This window comes from Haliaeetus albicilla, chromosome 10 (genome assembly GCF_947461875.1).
Source record: "Haliaeetus albicilla chromosome 10, bHalAlb1.1, whole genome shotgun sequence".
NCBI classification, from domain to species: domain Eukaryota; kingdom Metazoa; phylum Chordata; class Aves; order Accipitriformes; family Accipitridae; genus Haliaeetus; species Haliaeetus albicilla.
The window spans coordinates 43,198,982-43,222,111 of record NC_091492.1 but is presented as its reverse complement, the minus strand read 5'-3'; the positions used below and the strand labels follow the sequence as shown (position 1 = coordinate 43,222,111).

General features: G+C 49.4%; 1 protein-coding gene across 5 annotated transcripts in view; it reads right to left on the bottom strand.

Moving 5' to 3' along the window:
• OSBP2 (oxysterol binding protein 2) overlaps positions 1 to 23,130 on the bottom strand; it is a 124,878-nt gene that overhangs the window by 38,724 nt on the left and 63,024 nt on the right. The window lies entirely within an intron of this gene.

Here is a 23,130-nt window from a genome sequence, read left to right as displayed (position 1 = left end):
TTAATGGCCAATTTATAACATATTATAGTGTTTTATAAAACTACCAGAAGCAGAAGCCAACCACACTAGCTCAGCTTTCATCGCAGACACAAGCCAGGCATCTACCACCACTAACTATGTCAAAAACCAGCATTACCTTTGTGGGACTCAAGGGGACAAACCAAATTTGCAATTTTTCTATTTGTAGTCATCGGTAATACTTCCCAAAAATAATTTTATCTGTTTACAAAGACTGCAAAAATTGTGCCAAGCAAGAGGAAGCATCTCTCTGCCTGTCCCCAGGCAGTATTTAACCCCCAAATCCTTCCCTCTCGTTTTGTTTTCCCCTCTCTCTGTATACAAAATGCCTTTTCCCAGGGCAGCACCACAGGGCCGCCCCAAAGTCCTGGCTCCTGCGGGCTGTCAGTGCTCCATGCTTTCAGGAGCAAAGCCTGGATCACCTTCCCCAGGTGCAATCCCAGATCACAGCCTGGGGATTTTTGCCTATCATTAAAATGCTCTGACACAGGGACAGCACTGCACGGCAACAGACAGGCTCCATCCTTTGCCAGGGCATTATTTCCTGCCCATCGCTGCCCATTTATCGAGGCTGCGGTAATGATCCCTGCCTGTGTGCTCAGCTCGAGGCAGGAGGCATGAACGCAGCGTGGCCCATTTTTTTATCATTGTGCAGAATTATATAAATGCCTCAAAGCCCAGGAAAAAGGGGGAAGGCACCTGGGTCAGACCATGCTAGTCGTGATGCTGCTCGTTCAGGCTGAGTTAGCTGAGCTAAACATCCCTCACCGGCTCGCCCCCTGCCCCAAAGCTGTTTTCGTGGCCGTGCCGGGACGCCGGTGGGGTGGGCAGCAGGATCCCACCACCTTCCTCCTCCTGCCTGTGCAAATGGAGGAATAGGGTGTCAGACCCTCTGCTGAGGCTGCAGACTTCAAACGGGATCTTAAGGCTAGAGGGTCGTGGTGCAGCGATGGGGGAGCGATGTGCAGTGCTGCCTCAGGAGCGAAAGCACACCCAGTGCAGAGGACGGAAAACTCATTACCTCCCTCCATCCCTGGTAAGCGCATCCCCGTAACCGGCACTGCCTCCACACCCACAGCCCCAGCGCTCAAGACACACGGAGACCTGGACCAATTCATGCTTCTGTGACTCATGGTAAATAAAAATATCTCAAGCAACATAATTTTCTGTAATTATCTCAAATCAAAGCACAGGAAGAAGGAAATACAGTGTCATAGCGACAATCAAATCAGATCAAGTTAAAGCAGAAACGATCACGCAAAGCACCAAACAACCTCACTGCTATCCCACCAGGGCGAAGCACTGACACCGGCTCTGAAAGATGTGTTTCCAACCCACGATCAATGCCAAAACACCTCCCAGTGCTGAAATACTCCGCTCCTTACCATCCTCACAACACCAGCACAGGCCGAGCAGGATCGACCGAGTCCCCAGAAACTCCTCCTCCCTCAAGGTTTTTGGACTATGAAAATAGCTATTTGTGAAATCCTGGCTCCATGAAAGCCAGGAGGTTGAATGAGGTCTTGGCTTTACCTACAGGTGCAGCACTGGGAAAAGCATCCTAAAAGGGCCAGGAAAAAGCAAAACCGCAGCCCCACAGGGACCACCATCACGAGCAGAAGAGCAGCATGTGCACTTAACTATTATTTTTTAAATTATCCTCATGTTTCCTCTCTTCCATCCTTCTGCACTTGCTCCACACACACACTCACCAGAGACTTTGGCATCCTCCAGCGCTAGGCTCCTGGCAGCATGCTGCTCTCCAGCCCAGGGAAGGGAGGCCTGAGGACCAGCGTTACCATACCTCTTTCTTCTGGGAGCCCGAGGGAAAGCTGACCGAAGCCAAAATAAGCAGAAATACAAATCTAACTCGCTCCTTAAGGAACCAGCAGCGTCTCAGATCTGCACCAGCTTTGGTCCAATGGCTTGTGGGTAAGAGCAGCCCCAGATCCGAGCAGAGGAGCCCTGCTTCCATACCATCTCCACCCAGCTTTTCAGCTGGTTTCTTGGTACCACCAGGACAACCACTGCAACGGGAACATTCCCGCTTGTCCCTGCAGCACAGCCAGAAGGGTGGGGAGAGGGTTGTCCAGGGTCTGGACAACTCTTTGTTTCCCTATCTGGGAGAGGATGGTCCCAGGGAAGTTGCTTTGCTGCAGCAGCACAAGACCCACCAACTCCTACGGTTACTAGTGAAGATTATCTGTAAAGTGCTGGAGGAGAGAGAAGCAGCAACATTTATTCTTATTGCTGAGGATAAAAGATTCACTCAGGCAGAAAGGTGAAGCAGCCGCAAGCCATCGCCTGGAGGTCTTCACTTGGAGCACAGCCAAACATCGTGGCATTGGGGATCCTTCCTTTGTATCAAGTCAGCCAGGAAAAACAAAAAAACAAACGGATTTTGCTTTGCTAAGGCTGGTAAAACACCCCGAAGGTCAGGAAATACTCACAGAAAGAGAGACTCCAGCCGGGGCTCCTCACTCAAGGGCAAAGACCGCAGGCAATTTGCAGAGGCAAACCTGCAACCTGCCCGGCAGACTTGCACCACTCAGGACTTCAGCAGCTGCCCGAATGGGGGGTTTCCCAATCGCAGTGATTCAAGATCACAAACCCTCTTGAAAGCTGGAGAAACTTATATTCCTAAATGCTTGGGAGCTAGGGTGAGGGAAAACATGATTCCAAACTATTTTTTCCATCCCTGGCGATGGCTGACAGGTCCAACTCAGAAGAGACCTGTCGAGGGCAAAGCTGTTCCTCACCGAGACCCCTTTGCCGTAAACTTCACAACACACGAGATGAAAAAATCAAGGCAGGGCAGCGCAGCATCCCTCGCCAGCCCACCACAGCCCCACCGCAATGGGAGAGCTGGCAGAGAGGACTGCACGAGGGCGATGGCGAGGAACACGCGGATGCCCCGGCGCTGCCCAGCAGACTCCTGCTGCAAAGTTTTCCAGCGCATCCACTGTGTCCCAACTCAAAGTGAGTTTTCACAATGGCTTTGAAGGGGGGGTTTCCAACACAAGCAGGGGATGAGGAGAAACCAGAAGCAGGGCATTGAGGACTTGCTGAGGTAGAGGATGCGCTGTGCTTGTTGCCTCTGGATGCCACCCTTACACCTTTCACCAGTTTGGCCCTTTTGGATCCTCAGCTGCAAGCCCAAGCTGCCTCTCAGCAGCTCCTAAATCACATTAAACCTCAAACCAACGTCCGCTAGCTGGGCAGGGCCAGGGTGGACCAGGGGCTGCGTGTCTGGAACCTACAAAAACCTTAGAGGCTCTGAAGCAGCCAGGAAGGCATCCCTGCTCCCTTCACACAGGGAAGATCCTTCAAGGACACAAATACTATTTTAATACATGGTTTCCAGCCATGCCACTCTCCACCGCAGACCCCAGCACACCCTACCCCGGCAGATGGAAGGGGCTCTACGATGGACCCCCCCCTGCAAAGGAGGACAGCGGTGCTTCTACTTGACCCTCGTCCCTCTCTGCGCTGGGTGCCAGCCGGTGCTGCCAACGGCAGCTCTGCCATCTGTTCTCTGCAGAAGAAAGATCCTCCCTCAAGCAGCAAACCTTCACTGGGTTGGCAGGGGGGCTGCCCAGCCCAGGACCCCCCACCCGTGCTGGAAAGCGGGTGCCCCTGGACGCCCCTGGGGAACAGCATGTCCCTGGCTCATGAGCTTCACCTCGGTTCACCCTGCTCCTCAAGGCAAGACAGGTGTATAATGACAGACAGACATTTAGCAAGAATTCATGTCGTTCTTCTACAGCGAACAAAAGCTACCCAAGAAAATAAACACAAAAGGCTGGCAGCAAATATTTGACAACAAATTGCAAGGTTCCTCTTACTCCTGTGCCTTGGATGAGTCAGCCCAACTTCCACGGCATCCTCCCAAGGTTTCCTGCTCTTCCCAAACTCGGTGTCCCCTGAAGACCTCCTGTGCCCATCGGTGGCACACAGGGACCACACCAACGATCTGAATCCATCCCCCTCTCCCTCCTGCAGCCCAGCTTTGCACCGACCACACACTGCTCAGGGCAGGGCTTACTGCTCGGTACCAGCATCTCCGGAGGCGATGCCTGCCAGGGCCCTGGGCCAGAGGTGGCCCCGAGGCAGAGATTTGGGGCTAAGCCTGTGTGGAAGGTGCCATCAGCCACGAGAGAGCACGACCCAAGTCCAAAACGGCCGCTTTTGCCTTCTGCCTGTGGTATCGGGCAGGGCTGCTGAGACATGCAGGCATGGCAGAGCAGGCCTGGCCCCCAGGCACCACAGTAACCCACATAACAGCTACCGAGGTTTGCAAAATCCTCCTCTCCCTCCCGCACCAGGAAGGTTTTACAAACGCAGTTGCTGTTTTCCGATCCACACGCACAAGGGAAACAGCTGTAAGAGCTCAAATACGAGAGACACAGACCACCATTAACAGCAGCTTTTAATAAATCTCCTCTCCAGGAACACGCACGGCTTATATTTTGTACACACTACGCACCCTAAAAACACGCGCCCCTGCAAGCCGAGCCCCTTCACTCTCCATCTCATACTTTGTTTTGACTTGCAAACCCAACTTAAAGGCAATCTGTTGTGATTTTTATTTGTAGGGCACTGGCATGAAGCAGTTGCTATAGGAACAGCCAACCTCACCGTAAGCTGGGAAGATTATTTTTGGAGCTGTGATGCTATTTAATCTATGTAAAATGGATCGGCAGCTATCGGCCGTAAGCCTCTTCGGGCTTGTTTCTCAGCCCGGAGAGCAACACGAAACCTCAGCGCCCAGAGCAGCATCTCATGAGTAGGCCATTAAGGCAGAAGCTCCCTTTACATCCCTGTCTTCTGTCCCTAAAACTTCCCTCAGCTAAATATTTCCCACTGCTTGCAACTTCTCCGGAGCTGGTGGAAAAGCTGCTGGCTGGAGGCACGAGGCAGGCACTTCTCTGCGCTGTCAACACGCCGGACCTTTGCACTGCAGCTTGCAAGGAAACCCAGCGACACGGTGCCTGCCGGAGGCACCGCCACGCAGCGCACCCACCCCAAAATTATCAGGGAGACCTGGAGCAACCCCAGGGTGCTGCTGCTCATGGTCAGGCCGTTTCAGTGCTGCTCCCGGACGAGCAGAGCTGGGAAGAGCCTCTTCAAGGGATAAGCCAGGAGAAGGCAAAGGGATTGAAAGGTTTAGCATTAGACCTTTTATTCTAAAATTCCCAAACTGCATCCGGAATCCGGCTGCAACATCTCCAGCCTGAAGCACCGCAGTTATGCGGCACTGCACCTTGGCTAGGGAAGGCAATTAATCCCCGCTTACCTTCCTCTCTGGGTCCAGCACAGATGGTCTCCTCTTCCTACACCCCACACCTTCCTTCTCCACTCTGTGAGTAGAAAACTTCCCAAGTATCCTCACCTTCAGAAAAGTCCTCGTCCTTCCTACATCACCTTGAATTTCTCCCCGAGCCTCCTGCAACCCTGAGCCGCTCACCCACCACTTCGCCAAAGCCTCTGGAGCCTCTCAAAGGCAGGGCTGGCCCTGCACAAGAAATTAAATCTGCCTTTCTGATGGTAGAAAAGGGGAATGAGCAGACAAGGGGGGTGAAAGCACAGGATCAATATGGCAGGAGCGAGGCTGAGCCAGACCAGCTCCTGCGTCGCAGAGGTGCTGAGCTCTGCAATGCCCGGCACCCGCCAAGGAGCCAAGCACAACCCAAAAGCAAACTCTGCGCTGCAAGCTGTCCTCTGCATCCGAACGGTTTCATTTACCTACAGGGAAAGGAAATCATTGACTGCGATCCACAGGTAAAATCATAAAATAATAGAAGGAGCACTGCTGACTTGAATTAAAATAGTATTTGACTGTTCCCAACATCCCTAGAAAAAGCTGTCTTGGTGCTGCCCAGATGACCACACCATCAGAAGCAAGGCATGGCTTGTTCCTCCATCAGCTCACTGAGGACGTAGAAGTGGCCAAGCCACCCGTGGGCAAATTCAGCATCCATCTCTGGAGAGGAAGGGGAAACAACAGAAAGCAGAAACAGGGCCAGAGTCATTCACTGCTCCATACACCTGTCGGAATGCAAAGTTGGTTGCACTGAAAAAGGAACTCAACCGACCTACTAGTCTTAGAGCAGCCCCGCGGAGCAGTAGAGGCCATACAGGGTGAGCATAACGGGCCCGCAGCAGGATGCAGGTGATGCTCGGTGATGCTGGGCTGTCCAGAGTACTCCTGGCTTGTGTCTGCAGCTCATCTCAGCCACTCCTGGAGACCATTTCCTCAAAGCACAATACACATTAACATCACCAAACCCCACTTCCAGAGCACTTTGGCTCTGGACGTGCAGCAGCACCTGCGCAGCATCCCTCCCCTTCCAGCCGCATCCTCCTCCAGCCAGCCACCAAGTTCAGCGTCAAGCTCAGGGACATGGGCACCGCAGGAGCTGCAAGCCATCGGGTATCAGAGCCACAACAAAGTAGCTCTCAAGTTTGCTCTTCTCGGACAAGGGAAGGAAAGTGCCGTCCAAGGCTGCAGGCAGCACTGGAGGCTGTCCATGGCGCAGCGCTGCACCTGAGCATCTCTACCGGTGATGCATCGTGCCGGGGTGGTACCGCAGGCATTGCTGAGAGCTGAGGCTGCGGTGCTGTGCTGCAAACACAAGGCAAGTCTCCCGTGTGCATGAGGAATGACAGGGCAATAAAAGACTCCATCATTTCTTCCGAACAAAACCCAAATCAGATCATCAACGTGCTGCCTGCACAGCATGGTGAAGCCACAGAGTCCTGCTGCTGAAGATGGTACCAGCCATGCAAGAAGAGTGCATTTTGACTGCAAGAAATCCTGCGATTCTTCTCACCGTATCAGCAAGGAGCTAAGCCAGATCAGCTTGCCACGGAAAAGCACTTTTCCCAGACAGGCAACAACCCGCCCAGCAGACACACTGCTGCAAGCAGCCCCAGCCGAACAGTCACCAGTGAAATCCCAGCGAGACGCTCTGCTGACGCACAGTGAAAGCTGCCGTCAAGTGCCAAAGAAACCACACTGCTGCCCATCTCCACAATCCACAGCCCAAACCGCTCACCTTTCCACAGCAGCACAGCCCGCAGCTGGTCTCCATCAAAACAACCTGATCCTCCTCCTCAGAGGATGCTGAAGCAGTAAATCAGCAATCCTCTTTGGAGACAGGCTTCAGCACAGCCAGCTGATGCCAACACTCCTGAAACACTGGAGTGCTGCTGAAGCCAATGGTGGAGCAGCATTGGTGCTTTTAACAAACCTCACGGTGCTAATGGGCTTCTCTCAGTGAGAACCAAGAGAACCCAGACCCATTGCTCCCATACTCTCCCAGGTCCAACGGGCAGTGTATTTAAAGGTTGTTTTCCCCATCACTATGGAAGTGCTGCAGCGTGTGATGTCCTTCCTATCACGCATCGCCATGCAGTGACTCTGGGACACGATTTTGCTCTTCTGGGGACAACGGGCTGCCCACAGCCAGCCCAGGCAGAGCACACAGGCTCTAATAGGCACCAGAGGTTCAGGAGCTTCCCTGCCACTACAGTTTCCAAGGAGAAAGTCAGCACAGTCCATGCCGTGCCTCGGTCCAAGCTTTCTCTCCATAGCTGTCACCAGAGGTCTACTGGAAAGCCCAAAGAGCCCTTCATCATCTGAAGTGTGTCCCCTGGAAAACTCCCCAGTCCATAGCTCAGAGGATTATAGAAACAGGTAACTCAAAGCTCTTCTTCCACCTCGCTGTCTTTAGGAGCTGATCCAACCCAACTTGTTTCTAATGTTTCCAGAGCACCAGCATGTGATTGTTGTCACAGACAATAAGGCTTCCTGCTAAAACAGCAGAACTTTATCTTTACCAAAAAAAAGAGTCTAGCCTTGGTTCTCATGTCAGTGTTTATCACCACCTCAGGTCACCGCAAACACTTAACACTCAAATTTCTTTGCAACACTTACAAAGGAGGATGCATTCAACGCCTACACATTTCTCCCACCTGATTTTGGGGGTCTGAACACCAGACCCATCACCCAGCCCTCGCTGCCCACGGGGAGCTGCCAGGGCAGGAGCAGCCTCCGGAGCCACTGCCCGCTCCTCTGACGACAGAGGCAGCCCCGCGTGACTCGCTCGGACATCTGACTTTCAGATGTCTGATGCAGGCTAAATTAATCTCTGCTAAAGTCTTACCTCCTCCTTCCCTCTCCCAGGGAAATAAAAAAGCGCTGGCCGTCAAATCACTGTCCCTGCAGCAGATTGTGCCTGACCCGGCTGCCTGGGGGAAACCCTGGCCAGGAGACGGGGGAAGGACGGCGCGGGTCCGAGGATGCTGAGGGCGATGCAGTGTGACATGCGGTCCCCAGGGACGAGCCACAGGAGTCGCCCCTACAAACTCAGAACTGTTCCCCGGCTGAGCAGCTTGAGGTGGATCACAGACTCTGCCTCCCTCCTGCCTCAGTTTCCCTCCCGCTGCCATCCGGAGCCGGTGCCTGGGAATCATGGCATCTTTGCTGGGTTTGGAGAGGACGAAAAGAAACACAAGGGTGGACAGGGACTGGATGGACAGGACATGACCCAACTACAAAATACAATGTGAAAAGAGCAATTCTTCACCCTCAACCACCTTTTTCTCAGTTCTACCTCCTGTGCGCTTTCTCCTGGCCTCTTCCCATACCTGTCTAGGAGTTTTGTATCTAAACATATGAAAAATATCACACTTATTTGGTAAAAGCCTTTTTTCCTCCCACAGGCAAAGTAGAGGAGGTCCATGAGGACAGGCAAGCATCAAAGTCAACCTCTGCTGCGGCAATCCCAGACAAAACTCCGAGCCCTTGCTCTTCACAGTTGTTCCCATGAGTAAATACCACAGAAACCACTCCCACCTCCTTAGGAGATTCCCTATTTATCCCATTGTCAACCAGCCTCCCTGCTGACGCCATGGGTTTGATTCAGATACACCAGCCTTTCCCATCTGTGATTATCCGGACCTCTTGGAAACGTTGATCACCCATCATTTCTCAACCGGAGCAATTTCCACGTTGGCTCTAGAAGACACATCTGCTTTCCTCACTTTTAATAGCTATGAATATTAAATGCAAACGGTTATCTATATTTAATGGTCTAGCCTGGCTGCCAAAAGATAGATGGATTTTCACAGCATCTGCAGATGCAGGCACAGGCAGTACTTCTGTGGTTATAAAGAATTACGCTGGAAATTAATCATGAAAATAGTACAGCAAATAATCATTCATAAATCATTCCAAATTTGGGTGATCACTTAGCAATTATCACCAACCTGGCAAGGCTATTTCTTCTCCCTGCTAATGCAAATGGAAAGCTGTTCAAGCAAATGGAAGCCTAAAAATAGCAAACATTGGCTGCTTGTGACAAGCTGTGACATTTCCTGAAGTCACATTTGGTGCAAGCAGGTGGTGGGCGCGAGCCGAGGTGGGAAGACCCCAACCCAGCAATGGGGCTCCACAGAACAAATCCAGAGCTCAAAGACCACTGCTCCTCACAAAATATCCCATCAGATTTGCCTGAAATCCCTAAGCACAGTGGAGAGAAGTGAAATGAATAAGTCTTGGAGAAATCAAAGTCTAAGTCCTTGAGTGATGTGATCTGTGTTGGCCCAAGGTTGAACAGGGGGTTGGACCAGAGACCTCCAGAGGTGCCTTCAAACCTAAGTTACTCCAGGACTCTATGCTAAATGCAACTTTGTCACTTGTAATAATTGCTTTTGGTTAACAAATTGGATGTAATGCTAAGTTGCAATAACACAGGAAATTCAACATACATATCTGGTTAAAAATTAATAGGTAAAATAAGGAAGATACAAAATGGGCTTAAAAATTTTTGAAGTCTTTCTTTGGACAACAGCTTGGAGAACATCCTCCTTCTACCAGACCATGCTGAAATAAAGAAGGTAAGCAACCTCTTCCATTTTGATTTAAAAAAAATGTTACTACTATCTCTTGATTTCTGTAACTGTGATTCTCTTAATACTTTGGTGCCGCTGGTTGGAGCCAAACCTAAGGGGAGAAGTGATGCTTTAACGTGGCCCTGTAGGGCTTGCTTTTTTGGTAAGCAAACACCACAGTGACACAAGGACTGAAAAGACTATGAACGAAAGACCACGGGGATAAAAGGCAGCTGGGGTTAATCTCTCTGCCTCACATCCAAGACAAATTACAGCTTACAAGGAAAGCAATCAGACAAATACACACCATTACAGCAGGGAATGTGCCTAAGGGAGCCAGGACCCCAAAACAAAGGTACTGAGGCTGATCCCATGAAGATGCCTCCTTGGAAGAGCAATGCTCCCAAGAGGAGACTGCCCAAGGAGTTTCTTCCGAGACATCAGAAAGTTGATGCAAATAAGGCCAACCAAAACGATCGCTAGGTCTTGATCTGCTCTAGCACCAGCCCTTCACCATTCTCCTTGTGACTGACCCTTCTGCGCTGATGAAGGCCCGTTTCCAAGGGATGAGCAGTCAGCTCCGTCCTGCCCATCGCACAATAACCCATCCAAGCCACCAGCCTGAAGCAAAATCCACTTTATAACTGGAGCTGCCTTGGGACTACAGCCTCAGTGCAGCACCAGCACCTACTAGCCTCCATGAAATGAAAGCTTGCTTCAGTGCAAACAGACGCTAGCTAAAATTTTTCTTACGTGCTGCAGGAATACCAGAGGACCACATTTCCCCAAAAAAAAAAAAACAAAACCCGCACTAAGTTTCATTTTCAGGATTCAATTGGCAAGCAAACAGTATTTGTCCCATTACAGCACAGGACCATATAGAAGACCTAAACTCACAAACTTCTTCTGGCACAAGCTATCCTTGCCATACGGGTCCTGAAACCAGTGAAGCTACACCAGGGATGAATTTTGAACCACCTTACGTTGCCAACTTCCTTTCCTATGAAATACATATTAAAAAACAAGCCTGAATGGAGAGTGGACATACCAGTCCATTAATGCACATAAAGGACTTCTTGTTTCTTGAAAGAAAAGCAGTGGGAAAGCATAAAGTATTTTTATTACAATTACTGCAGCATTCCCAGTCCAGCTATTGAACATTTTATTGCTGCAATTAGTAGATGATGATGTTACCAGTCAATAAGCCTCAGCAGCAAATGCTGCACTTCACCTGGATTGCAGTCATTCTCTCTTTCTGGCACATATGGGATTTTCCAATTACCCAACCACCTAAACAACTCCAATAAGCTGATAAATTAGGCTACAAAGACATACAGATGGGTTTAAACCACACCAAAAGGCCGGGTTTAAACTCAAAGTAAGATGGACACATTGGAGAAATGGAGACTGAAATGCAGGATAACATGCTATATCAGTAGAGAGAACCAAACCAACAGATATTGGGCAACTGCCTGGTTAGCAGAAAAGGAGCCAATAATCATGGCTTATTATAAATCCAATATAAATTACAATGGAACTTTTAAAAGCAAGCTAAAAAAAGCAAATAAATTCAGGGTTATAGGATCAGAAAACTCATAACTGAGACATACAATGTACTTTCCAATAAGCTCCCAACAGCCTATGCCCGGTTTGGGATACTGCGCTCCTCAGACACACGTGCACCATAAAAAGACACCCATGAGGATGACTTTGGGGATGGAAAACACATCCTGCAGGGAGAGACTGAATGAAAGGGCAGTGTTTAGCAAAAGGAGGAGAAAACTGACCAGAGACATGCTAACAGCCAACAAATAACAACTTTTATAAAGTACAGAAGGGACTGATCTGTTCTCCATGTCCATAACAACCAAGAGAAGCAGCAGCCATGAGCTTAAAGGGGGGGAACATGGCAGGGATCAGTGCTGTTTCGACAAGCCTTTCAAGTGGATTTCTTCAACAGCTTTCCAAAACTCTTCTCAGGAGAAGCCAGAAGGACTTTGCAAGGAGATTTCAGTTTGACAGCTTTTGGAGGAGGTGGAAGGCTTTGGGTTTGTTTTTTTTTCTTTTCCTCTGTCCTTTGACTACAATATTCCGCTCTCCATTTCCACTGGAATAAAAAGTTTGGCAGCTACCAGGAGAACTACAGAGCCAGACCTCAAACCTGCTAAACTGGAGTCACAGGGCCTGAAGAGCAGAGCTGGCAAGGAACACAAGCGGAGATAAAAATGAGCCCAGCTGATGCTTTTGTTAAAATGCTGGAAAGCCAAAGTTAGCCCTGCTGGACATGGCCAAATGTCCCCTCCTGTCCCCTGCGGACAGTTCTGTATAGCAGTGAAAAAAAAATGGTGGTGAAGGTGTGATTACAGGGAAATAACCGCTCATTATCAGATAATTGGTGGCTCATGCTGCACGTCTCATCACCAGAAAAGAAAATAAAAAAATCACAAAAAATAATAAAAAAAAGCCCTGATAAAAATAGAAACTTTTTCATTATATAGCTCTGAACAGCAGTGACACGCAAAGTACCGACCTCCCAGCAACAGCTCAGGGTGCAAAGACCTGCTTTGCTGCTGGCATGTGTTAACACTTGTCTCCTGGTTTGCAAGCACAGCTAATTGTGGGGCCCCAGGGACAGCAACTTCGCTTTTATTCATACCTGCAAAACTGGCCAGGCTGCTTCCCTGCGACAGAATCCTTGTAGAGAAGGTCCAGACTAGCCCCACTGGTACCGCGTACAAGCCAGGTACCTGCAGCATCACCTCCTGGCTGCTGGTTTCCTTTGCAAGTCCAGTAAGGGTCTGGGGACCCCAACACCTCCAGCTGGAGAGACTGGAGAGATCACTGGGAGCCCAGCACGCCTCCAGAGAGTGCCACATTTCAGTGGATCAAACCTTTATGGAGCAACTACCACCAGGGAAGGAGAAAAAAAAAAGTTTATGGCCACCCCATGCTGGGCAAGGACCAGGACCCATGATGGAAAAGGTCTTCGCTGAGAGCTCATGCAGGCACACGGTGTGCTGCTCCAGGTCATCTCGATGGACTGAGCCCGTCCATCAGGACCTTGATTTCCCAGTGCATCCCTGACAGCTCCAAAGCCGCTTGGTCCTCCTGGGAGAAGCCTGAGGAACGCTTTGGGGTTGGGTCCAACCAGCACACATTCAGGCATCAAGCTGCCTGTTTCTCAGCGCAGGTATTCTGCAGTAGCAAAAGGGTTTCTGCCACCCAGGCTCCCGGAACACTCCTGCCTCCCCTTCCCCAGGGATTCGAACTGCAGAAGACATCTCCTTTTATAATCATGCAATGGTTTGGGTTGGAAGGTACCTTTAAAGGTCATCTAGGCCAAGACCCCTGCAATGAGAAGGCACATCTTCAACTAGACCAGGTTGCTCAGAGCCCCGTCCGACCTGACCTTGAATATTTCCAGGGATGGGGCATCTACCAGCTCTCTGGGCAGCCTGTGCCAGTGTTTCACCACCCTCATCATAAAAAATTTCTTCCTTATATCTAGTCTGAGGATGTCTCGTCTGCAGAGTGAACCCGTTCCTTCTTTGCATCTTTAACAACCACACGTTTTCGTGCCAGAATTTCATTCACAAATCACTTAAGGAGTTTCCTGAGCACAGAGGAGACCTTCCAAGCTGTTAGAAGATCAAAACCGCGTGCTGCACGCTAGGATCACTCTGTCGGCTTCCTGGGTACCACTCTGTATTAAATTAAATTAAAGCAGACATTGTAGGACACTGCCTAGAGAGAGGCTCCAGGCTTGCTAAGGAAGGCAACTCCAAATCAGCCCATGTGTGCCACCCAATGAGTCCTGAAGTCCAGCTGCTCCTTTTCCACAGATTTCACAAAAGAAGGAACGATGGCAATGCTGCAGAGTGAGTCCCCAGCCCATGCGCCTGGTACCCAGTTCCCCTTTCAGCACAACCTCCACCATGGGAGTTTGATGGTAACGTTGAGATCCATCCTTTGGGGTATTCTTGGGTCATTAAATTACTCAGCAGATGGAACGAGATCAACAAATCCATAGTTCAGGCAGCCCTGATAATGCTTGCATTTAAAAATATCCCAAGTCAAATTCCTGCGGCAGGTATCAGGCTCAGCCCCAGAAACCTCCTTAGGTGGAGCAGATCTACCCCAGGGCTGCCAGCACCATTACAGACTCTGTATTCTTTCACATTCTACTATTCCATGGGGTCCTAGGTCCACCAGGCAGAAATCACTGGGATAAGTAAGCCACCAGACAGCCAAGCCCTGGGTGACGAGAGGCTTTGCTCTTCTGGGAGATGGTTGGGACGGTGAGCTTGCAGGAGAGGCCCCATCTCCTCCCAGCATCACTCTGAAATTTTGCACAGAAGGACTGGATATCCGGTTACTCATTCCGCCAAACCCCATGTACAACTGCCTGTGAAAGCATTTATTATCTTTGGACATATTCATAACAGCAATACAGCAGCAAAAACCTCTGTGACCCCTTCTGGGTCTCCAGGGCCAAAAAGATCCACATCTAGATGAACGTTACAAATTTGCACTTTACTAAACCATCCCTCCTCTCATTTATATGTACGCTCTGAATTCACAGCCAGCACACAATCCAATACAACCCTGCAGGGAGGACTCACACTACCTACAGCTTCGGGACTATCTCCAAGTAGACCAGAAATATTTAGCCCCACAGACACAAGTGCCATCATAAATAATGAAAAGTAATTTGCTCTTGTCTAAGATATGAACAAAGCACATGAAAAAATGTACAAACTTTGTTATTTAATTGTGTCTGTCCATTTATTCACTAAATCCTTTAGTATCCAGTGATTACTATCAATTTGCACCGCTCCCCTGCGCTGAAATGGAGGAACCACTACAGTTTGCTGGCACCATGAGCAAGGGAACAAGAAGTCCCTGCGTCTCTGCAAGGGCTGCAGGCAGGGATCCGGCAAGGAGTGGCACAGGGCTGGGCATGGGCAGCTTGCTTAGCCTGAAACAAGCCAGGAGAAACGAAGAAGTGGCATAAAATTCAAATGTCAAGATATCTTGGAGGAAATGAGGTTTTTTTCAAAGCAGAAACTCGCAGAAGAGATCACCATCGAGGACATGGGGTGATGCCCTCTTCTTCCACAGACAACAGTAATGGCACCCTGGTACTCGGCTATTGAAAACCATCGAAGGTCTTGAATGTCTTCCTAAATGCGTCACCAAACATGCATTTTTAACGATGCTTAAACATTTTCCAGCCTCAGCTCTATCTACGATTTCAGCAGTGCAAGGAGGGGAGCTCACATATGGGTTGGCCTCTCCTCCTGACATCCATCAGCTAAAGCCGGTGGCACAGCCAGGACTCGGGAGCCAGACGGCATTTGAGAGGCACATCAGCTAACACGAGCTCCCATCCTTCGCAGGATAACGTCATCCTTGGTGTAGCCAGGACCACTCCCAGGGGGTTCACTATTGATGAATGTGGCCTGTGATTTTTTTATTTTATTTTTTTTACCAACAAAGTCTTTTTTTTTTTTTCCTGTAAGTCTCCCATCAGCAGGGAACACACAACCTGCCCCAAGGGCTGCCTCATCCTCACAGAAACCAGTGGGAGATGTACAAAGGACACTCCTACATTCCTGTCAGCTCTCTCCTTCCTCACTAACCCTCGGTAACAAGAACAAGATGACAAGGGACCTTGTTCCCAGGGAGGGGGAGCAGCGACACAAATGGGGGCAGGGAAGAGACTGCAGGGCTGCGATACCACCGTCCCCATCAAACCTGCAGCCGCTGCAGGATCACACGTAGGACAGCAAAATTCATCAGTGCTGGGGGTTTCCGATGGCTGGCTCCAGTGCAACAGTGGTGAAGGTCTGCTGGGACATGGGCTCAGCTCCTGCAGCCATGCCAGGGGCTGAGCAGCCTGTCCCAAAACCTCTGCTGCTGCAATGCTGCCCAGAGCAGCTCAGGAGAGGGCACGCTGCAGCCCCCCTTCTCCAAGACCCACCAGCTAACGCACCCCTTGCCCCTGAGACCTGGGGTTACGCACAGCAACATCCCTGCAGGCTCGTAAGCTCTGCTCACCCAAGGTTTTGGAGAAATAGTCATCTAGGTTGAGCTGCCAGACAGTGTACTGTGGACACTCTCCCATTAAGGCATGCCCTTATGCGCATTTAAATCTGCCTGAGCCGCCTGTGCTCAGCTTACTCGCATGTAAGAGGATCGGGGCGGGTGTAAGTTACCTACCTTCCTCCAATTCTCCGAAGGTCAGGACATGCCAGCAGCAAGGGAGGGATGCTGCAGGACCTGGAAGTCTCCCAGCCCCTTTGCTCTGCTGCCCAGAGTGTAACTGAGAGCCCCAGGCACAGGGAGGGTGAAAGCAGGTCACAAGTAGCCCCAAAAAGGGGTCTGACTTACACCCCCTTCCCACCGTTTCTGCCTTTGGATTTAAATCCTGCTCCATCAGTACTCAAAACACAGGCAAAGCCCCGGAGCACACACCTCCACCACCCTCCTCCTGAGCACCAGCCATCCGAGGGGGGCCAGGACAGGCTTGTTAAGGGTTTGAACTGGAAGGAAGGACAAAGCTTCAGTTAGTCCCTTTGTAGAGAAGATTTTTCCAACCGAGACCAAGGGTGAAGCTGCAGCAAAACACAGAATCTCACCTAAAAATGAGCGACTTCAAGCAAGGTATATGCAAACCTGCATCGGGACAAGCAAACGCATCAAGGGTGTAGCGTTGGGGACATGACTGCAGGCTGGAGGGCTCGCAGATACATGCGGTGAGAGGTCCAAACCTAAGTTAACTGGACGCATGCCTTTATGAACTAACAACTGCTAAGAAGGCTTCAGTAATTACTGGTAATCTTCCCCTGGGCAAGGCGGGATGAATGCCTGCACAACAAAATGTATATTTTACTGGACTACATGTTCATTAATTAAAAGCTGCAGTTTTATCAGCACCATTCAAGCCTTCTTAATTCATAACAAACAGCAAAGCTGCAGATACTAATTAGTGGGCTGCACAGTATTACATCCAGCTTGCTGCTGAGCTGCCAGCACTGGTCCGGGTCTGACACCGGCTCAGCGCAAGATGCCCAAGAGCAGGAGCACAAGGAGGAAGCACCTATTTTCCCCACTTCTGCAAAATACTGTTAAGAGGCTTAAATACTGCATGTCAGAGGATGCCACAGCATGGGATAGCGCACAGGCACACCGGTACTCGCACTGAGAGCGGGCTGGCACCGTGGCACTGGTCACAGTTGCCTAAGGGGACACCTTTCCCTTCTCCCTTTCCCTCTTCCCTTCCACTCGCTGGGCGGCAAGACCTTCCAAACATGCCAGAGCAGACAGGCAACAAACCCACGCTGTACTATTCCCTCTTACGGCCACGTTAATTTTCTGCTGCATGAGCAAATGTAAAGCCAGTTTTGACCCCCTAGCTCAGCAGCAATGACTGCAGAGACATACGCTGTGACAGCAGCTCTGCAGGACCACAAACAGGATGGGCAGGAGCTCACTGAGGTTGGCCCACACTCTGCTCTCTGCACAGCAGTTACTATTGATAATTTACCGCAAAAAGATCCTCTGAACCAGCAGTTTACCGCCAGAATCGCTCCCCCATCAGCAGCCCCCAGTCCAGGTTTGGCTGGGGAACAGCACAGACCGGGAGGAGGACAGACACACCAATGCAGCATCCTCTCCCCTAAAGTACTGTGCTGGCTGCCAGTGCCGCCTAGTCAGTAAAAAAGGAAGAAAAAAAAATTAATTTCTGCTGTACAGAGGGTCTCTATTTGCAGACCTGTTCAGATGGTGCTGGAAGTTCATCTCCTTTCCAATTCTATAAACGCATTTCTGGTCTCTAATTACACCACCAGGCTGTCAAGATGGCCACTTCCTCCCTAATTACTCCGCTTTGTATTTAAGACACAGCTAATAAGCCCACATTGTTAGTGATTGCTGCCGACTAGCTCCAAGGAGGAGAGCAAGTCCTGCCTTGTGCTGAGCCGCTCTGGCACCAATCCTGCACTGCGAGCACCAGGGCAGCACATCCATTTCCACCGGCACCTGCGTGTCCTCGGGGTGCATCCTCTTCCAACCAAGCCACACGTGCACGTGGACAGGAACCCATCTCCACGGCTGCTAGAAACGAAGGGGACAGGGGAGGAGAGGGCATCATTCGGAAAGAAGATGAACGGTCCCTGCCCTCGGCACGCGCTTCTGCTACCTCGTTGACCTTTGAGGGCTCCTTGCTGCGAAGGAGGCGGCTTGGCCAGCTCGGGAAGCAATGCAACGTTCCCTGTTTGCAAAGCAGGACTCCCTTCAGACGCTGGCTGCCCTACAAGCTCATCCTAGCAAGCCCCGTGGGGCTGCAGAGGCTGCCCCAGCCGCTGCGGTGCTCACGGTGTGCACGCAGGTACCCGCACGTCCATCTCCACCGCCCGTGGGGATGGAGGGCAGCTGGTGGGGTGGCTCTGTCCTCGCTTCTGCGAACGGACATCCCAGCCGCTCCTCCCTTCGCTCACGCTGGTTAAAATAAGAGAGGATTTCCGCATCTCTAAACATCCCCATGGACACCCCTGCGTCGCTATTTCACTGCTGCGGCTGGTAAAACCATTTACAGCAAAGGAACACAGGTAGGGCAATACATAAATACACCCTATGTAATACATCTGATAGATGTAGAGCATTCAGCCTTTATTCTAAAAGAGATTAATCTGACAGCCCTGATTACAGACTTTAGGCACTTTCACAAAGGGAAAATAGCAGCCACAAATGGCTGTTCAACTGCTAAAGTCATAACAAAACATCTACAGCTCTTCCACAGCTCAAGCCAGGCGCGACCTCAGCGCAAACTACAGACATCACCTGACAGCAGCTAACCCAGCAACAAAACGACCAAGGAGCCAGTGGATTTAGTATCTCTTCACGCTTTTACATCTCGGCGAGATGCCTTTCTAGCTGACTTGCTTTCCAGAGGAACTACATCACGTAGGAGAAATGGTACGGGACGTGCCTGTGGGTTTCACAGGACAAGTATAAGATACTACCTCCAATCTTGTGCTTCCTCTGCTCGTGGATGGCCATGCCAATGAACGAGGTGTCAAAACTCTCAGGCAAGACCCCCCCCCCCCCCCCCCCCCCGTGAGATTTCTAAATAAATCTGGAAGAAGGCTGAATCAACACTTCTGCTTCTGGAAGCAGGCTGCAGCGTTGTCCATCATCAATGGTACAGCAGCCACACGTGCCTGGTCCCTCCTCGAAATTTAATCCAACCTTCATTATATAGCAGCCTTGATCCATACATCAACTTTAAACATTCACTTAAAATGGTTTCTAGCTGGGCCATGACATAAATACACGCCGCTGTGTATGTAGCTATAGAAATGTTATTTCTTCGTCTATTTATTTCATGGCCCGGGTAGAAACTATTCCCACACGCGTGCACCTCGCTGTAAGCGCTCATCACGCGCGAGCCCAGCGTGCTGACAACCCAACCCAGGGAGCCCTGGTCCCTGCCAGGTGGCGGCCCGGGATCTGACTTTCATTAGATGATTATCATCCATGTTACCATCAAATATTAATAACAGATTACATTTGCTGAGCAGGGGACGTGGTAAGTAACCCAAGCCCTGGCACGGAATGCACAAAGTGGACCCGGCAGGGGTGTTTCTGTGTATTTTCCTCTGCAAGGAGGAGCATGGTATTTAGTCACTTCTGCTGTAAAGAACTTTGAGATCCTCAAAATTAACTATAGATAAGTTAATTATCTTTATCTATCAGCTACTTACTGACCTTTTTGTTCCTAGTGTGGTCTTTGTATTCCTGCTAGCCTGTACTCCCATGGCATAAGGAAGGTGGCTGTAACCCGTTATCATAATGCAGAATAAAACCCATTACCGTAACACAGAAAAAAACATTTCAACTCTTTACAGAAAGATTTCAACACCTCCGTCCTTCTTCCTTAATTTGGCCAATGTCAATGAATCCAAGAGACAAGATGCCATCAGCTCTAACCAAACCAGATCAGGCCTTTAACACAGAAGAGTAAAAAAAAAAAAACACAAAAACAAAACCAAAAACAAAAAAACAACCAAAAAAACCCCACACACAATTCCGCTTTCACCTTTCTTTGTCACTGTCTAATCACAAGGTCTGCATTGGTTTCATCTTACAAGCACAAAAGAAACTATTAAAAGCAACCCAAAGCCTCCAGGCTGAGTGCTTTTGTTTGCAAGGAATCTCCTGCCAAGCAAAAAGCCCGGGCCAGCTTTTCCCTGGGCTACTCATTAAAAGTCATCAGCATTTTAAACATACCTCCAACAGCTCCTTTTTGGTGATGTAAGTGGATTTAAGGCCAAAATTTTTGTAGAAAACAACTATTACAGCATGAGGATTTCTAGTTGAAAAAGCAAAGCATCCTTGGGAAATATTTTTGGTTCCAGAAAAAGTATTGCATTTTCAATGGGGAACGTGCTTACCAGAGACACTTTTACTGCATCGTTTGCACATCACATTTTTTACAGTAAATTGATTTTAAAAGCCAACATTTTCCCAGCTTTGGGGTTCAGTTTGTTGCTAAAACGTGAAAAATATTTGCTTGTCATGTCCCAGGGCCAAGACCCCTCTGGGTTTGCTAAATGTGCTCCACACATGCCATACAGAGATCTCCCCTGCCATACAGGGAAAGCTTATCACATGTCAATGCAAAGTTTCCCCCAAAGCATTGTTTTCCCACCAGAAAATGGGGGAAAGATGCTTTTGGGGCAGAAAAAGACCAGCCCAGCCAAAAAACAACCCCTACCTCATCCTGTTGGCACAAAGAACCACCACAGAGCCGCTGGAAGCTCCTGCATCAGGACTTGCTAGAAATGTGTTAAAAGGAGCCCGATAAACCCAATATTCACTAAAATGGAGGAAAAAATCAGGCTGTGATTTGGGGTGTCCACTCCAAGAGGGCTGCATGTTGCCTTCAGCCCCTGCCGTGAGTCTCTCCCTTTGCCCAGGGCTATGGAGATCAGGTGGGGCATCTTTGTTCATAGGAAAGGCTAATGAAGGACATCTGAAAATATTAAAATCACTTAATCTATTTTGCACATAGAATACAATACGGTTTACATTTTACACATGGAGTCCCATGATGAATACGTTCGACATGCCCAGGAAAAGAAGTGCACACATCCGTGATGGCTGCAAGCAGCCGCAATCATTTTGCCAGCACCAGGCAGAACGAGAGGTAGATGCTTCAACAGTTGGATGAGATGATGGGGGACTGGCACAGGCAGAACTACAGAAAACCCTGAGAGTAGTTGAATCTGAAAGCTGCTAAATTGAAAAAAAAAAAAAACCAAAAACAAAAACAAAACAAACAAAAAAACAAACAAACAGGGCTTTGTGCTCTCTATCACTCCCTGTTGCAAAGATGCCAAGGCCACCTAACTTCTTCCCAGTCCCAAACCAGAAATAATCTGACCTCAGCCACTCTCGGAAGACATCTCCCTAGGTTTGTTCCTTGTGGTTACCAAGGTCTCCGTGAAATCCCAATCGCCTTTTCTCCTGTGCTCACCGCTCACCACCTTCCCCTCAATTTTCACACGAAAGGAATCAAGCTGGTTTCAGCTTTTTATAAGAATAATTCTGGTTTGGGGCATTTTATTCTCCACTGAAGCCTAGTTACATAAACCGCTGTGCATGCATGTGCAGAACTCCTGTTACATGCATGTCCTTACGTCACCTAGCTAGAAAAACAGCTCAAAAAGAAAACCAAAGGAAAGCGGACAATCTGGATTTGATAAAAAAGCTTTTTTTTTTTTTTGTCATCTGAAGCCTGCTGTAAATCCCTGATTGCTTGAATTTTGATTTGACCTATTTGCATTTCTCCTTTCTATGCCTTTTTCTGGGGGAAGGAAATTACATTTAGATGAAATAACTTATTGTGAAGTGATGCTTGAGAGCAGGACAGAGACGCGTGTCCACGTGGACTGTGCAGGGACCAGATCAAGCAGAGGCTGATGTTCATCTGCCACTCTGCAGAGGCAGCTTCACACCACACACTAACAAAAATAAAACGGGACCAGAGTTTGGAAGTGGCGACTTTAAACGCTTGTCTCTAAAGAAGATGGGATAACTCATCTCACCTACCTTTGACAGCCAGAAATGGAAAGTCCAAATCTGAGCAGATCCTCCCCCAGGCTTCCCTCAGGGTTGGAGATGACCTATTTTGGGAAGAAGCAAACAACTCTCGGAGGTGCCTGGTTCCCTACTGATGACAAAGACAACTCTGGGTCAAGAGATCAGGCTTCAGCTTTTAAATTGGATACAACACGATCTCACCTAGAGTGAGGCGAGATGAATCCCACGCAGGAGATAGTGACTTGATTCCTTATGAATTTCTGTAGGATTTGTGCCTTTTCCTTCCTTAAAACTATTAAATTTCCCAAACTACATCAAAGGAGCAACAATTGGATTTGACCACCAAGGAACTCCAGGTGTGCATCACCCAGTGCCACCAGTTCCCAGCTGGCACAGACGCTGTGGGCACCACAGCGATATAAATAAAGCACAGTAAGCAATGAGTTGTTAGTGCCTGGGATCAGAAGAGCCCTTGGGGGTCTGGAAGGAAGGTTATAAGCATCCTAGAAATCCTCATTTCTCACCATCATCCCTTTTCCTTTGCTGTGAGAAGCACGGTTTCACTTAGTCCATCCATCGATGAAGCAACACAAAAGTTGTCCAAATTGAGACGCAGGACACCCCTACACCCCCTGCAGACCTGTTCTGCTTCGTCACAGGATCTGACCCAGAAAAAAACCACACCAAAATTGTTCGGTAGTGCTCAAAAACCAGGGGTTTCTGCCCCAAACCAGCATGGATTTGGGCAGAGCATCAATTGCCCCATAAAGGACAGCGCTCCTATGCACCCAGCGCTGAGCTCTCCTGGGACTGGCAATGGGAAACACCTGGAATAACCCAGGGACCAGTAACAGATCAGAAATTAGAGTGCACAGCCTTAAACTATAGCTCACCGCCACTCAGGTGTTCCTGGAGAACATCTCCGCCTCTCACGATATGTCAGACTAAAGCATGGGCAAGGTGGATTACAGTACGAATGCAGAAGCACTCTCATTTTGCCTCAACAGCAAAGTAATTTGGCTTATAACTAAAAAAAAAATATCTAATTTACTGAAACCAAGTAACAGGTCCAAACAGACTGAAGCAGGAACGAATTTACCCGTTACA